Raw genomic sequence first — 2,818 nt, 5'->3', positions numbered from 1 at the left:
GTGTTGGCGATATCAAAGATGGTGATTCTTGAGACTCAACTATATCTACATGAGTCCCTACACATTTTCCACAACATGATCTATTCTTACAACCTCTAAGGGTTATATGAACAAAGGTGGTGATCCTTGAGATGTTGCTTCCACAACACAGCTCCCTACACATTTTTCCATATCATCATTATCAACACAAACATCAAAAAATAAACCAACATCTATGTCCTCAATAGGAGAATCAATAACAAGAGGATTAATAACTTCACTTGGAGTTTTAAGTTGATCTACCACATCACATTTATCATCTGAAAGTTCAATGTCACTATAACACCCTATAAAATTTGGAGGTAGATCTGAAAACTTATTTACCACTGCATATATTCACAATCCTCATCTGAAGAATCTCCATATTTATACACACTATGAAATCTACATTCAACCTTATTAGTGTCATAGAATTTTTTTAATGTCATTGTTCTCATTGACCCTCCCACTAACCATTGTGGAAAAGGAACCCTTAGTGAAGGTCTTGGGAAATGTACATCTAATTTCCCACATTCTCTTTTAGCTTGTGAAGGAGGTTCAACTTGCTTATCTAGTGTTGGTATGATCAATTGTTGGGGGAAAGGTACTTGTGGCATTTGGGAACCTCCTGGAATAATGGAACTGAGTTCATGTGGTCTTCTATTATTCTTCTCCTCAATTCTAAACATGTCCTTTTCCAGAAGTTCTTCATGATTCTTGCCACTTCTCAATCAACATCATCACACTTTTCACTAGATCTTGTCCGCGAAGGAGGGGGATCTTCTTTAAACTATTTTAAAATAATACTTTCAATCCTTGCCCCCAAATGTTTGAACTCCCCGTTCTGTGATGTGTGATTTTCAAAACTCATAGATGGTTGAGTTACAATTTGCTTGACATGCTCTATAACATTTATGGCTTGCACTTCTTGAATTTTTGAGGGAGATTTCATCCAACTTATGTTCAACCATTCTTGGAGGTTCAATGTCACTTGATCAATTAACATATATGCTTCATCTACACTTTTGTCCATAAAAGAACCTCCAGTTGATGAATCCAATAAACTCTTGTCTAAGAAAGAAATTCCCCCATAGAATATGTGCAGAATCAACCATTTTTTAAAACCATGATGAGGGCACGATCTTTGAAGACTCTTGAATCTATCCCATGTTTCAAATAATGATTCTCTATATGCCTGAGCAAAATTTGTTATGCAATTCCTCATATACACTGTTCTGCTTGGAGGGCAAAAATGATTTAGAAATTACTTCTCCAATTGTTCCCAACTTGTGATGCTTTGAGGATGGAGAGAATATAACCAAGTCCTTGCTTCATCCTTGATACTGAAAGGAAATGTCATCAATCGAACTGCATCTGCTGGCTCTCCATCACATTTCACCATATCGCAAATCTCTAAAAATGTTTCAAGATGCAGATAAGGACTTTCTGATACTTCTTCTCCAAATTTGTGACCTAGTTGGAAACTTTCTGCTTCAATTTGACGTTGCACAATGGGAGATAAAAATCTTACAGAAAAAGGTGTAGAAAAATTTCTCATGGGCCTGCTTGACATGTTAGTGCTCATGGATATTCAAGAATCAAAAACAAGAAATAAAATGTTGTAACGCCCCGCCCCTTCCTGCTTAAGCTGACGGGGGTTACTTATCTTTTCTTCTTAAAACAGCGGAAGTCTTATCTATAGTATAATTTTTTTTCTATAAAACTTTTTCTTTACTTTTCAAATCATCATCACTAACTATCTATCATATGAGTCACATAACATGCTTAACATAAATTTAAATCATAATACTAAAGAGCATGATGAAGTGTCATGGAGTCATAAAAGAACGACATAAACATAATTCTTATTAACTAGAAGCAGCTTTTTAGTCGAGTCACTACTACACACGTCCTTCTTGCCCCCTCCTGCTGCTCCCTTAGTACATCCATTCTTTGCCCTTATCTGTGGTACAAGGAAAGTAAGCTGTGAGCACACAAGGCTCAGTAAGATCCTTTCCTACTCACAAAAACCGTATAACATAACTAAATCTCCAAGGCATACAGCATAAAGACAACTCATCATATCATGTATAGAAGCATCATATCATAACATAATCATAAGGTATCATGGCATATCATAACATGCATCCTAGCATAACATAATCATAATCATAGCATATCATAACATGATCATAAAGTTAATCCTAGCATAACATAACATAATCATAAGCATTAAGGCATATCATGATATAATCATAAAGTGCATCCTAGCATAACATAATCATGATCATAGTATATCATAACATAATCATAAAGTTCATCCTAACATAACATAACATAATCATAAGCATTATGGCATATCATGATATAACCATAAAGTGCATCCTAGCATAACATAATCATGATCATAGCATATCATAATAAAATCATAAAGTTCATTCTAACATAACATGTCATAAGCATCATGGTATATCGTAACATAATCATAAGGTGTGATGCGAGATGACTTTCAAAAACATGATTCATGCAACAATATATGCAACATGTCCTTTGAAAACTTATTACATACATACTTAAACATAATCTGATGTGAGCCAAGAAGAGGCATTGAAGGGAATTGGGGGACCCATGACAAGGTCCAAGACTAAGAGAATGAAGCAAGCTTTGGAAGGCTTAATAATGAGGCTCAAGGAAAAGGAGGATCAATGCACAATGGAGGCAACAACTAAGTGGATCACATTCCTTCAATTTGAAAGTGAAATTGGTCCAACATGAGGACCATTTTCGTGTGCATGCATGG

General features: G+C 35.3%; 1 non-coding gene across 1 annotated transcript; it reads left to right on the top strand.

Annotated features, from left to right (window-relative positions):
- Window positions 1–1,139: 1,139 nt before the first annotated feature.
- Window positions 1,140–1,245, top strand: LOC121978846. Its single transcript, XR_006111185.1, has one exon. It is a non-coding gene; the product is annotated as a small nucleolar RNA R71 (small nucleolar RNA).
- Window positions 1,246–2,818: the final 1,573 nt, after the last annotated feature.

Source organism: Zingiber officinale, chromosome 4B (genome assembly GCF_018446385.1).
Source record: "Zingiber officinale cultivar Zhangliang chromosome 4B, Zo_v1.1, whole genome shotgun sequence".
NCBI classification, from domain to species: Eukaryota; Viridiplantae; Streptophyta; class Magnoliopsida; order Zingiberales; family Zingiberaceae; genus Zingiber; species Zingiber officinale.
The sequence above is the reverse complement of the archived record's forward strand: the minus strand, read 5'-3'. Positions and strand labels throughout refer to the sequence as shown.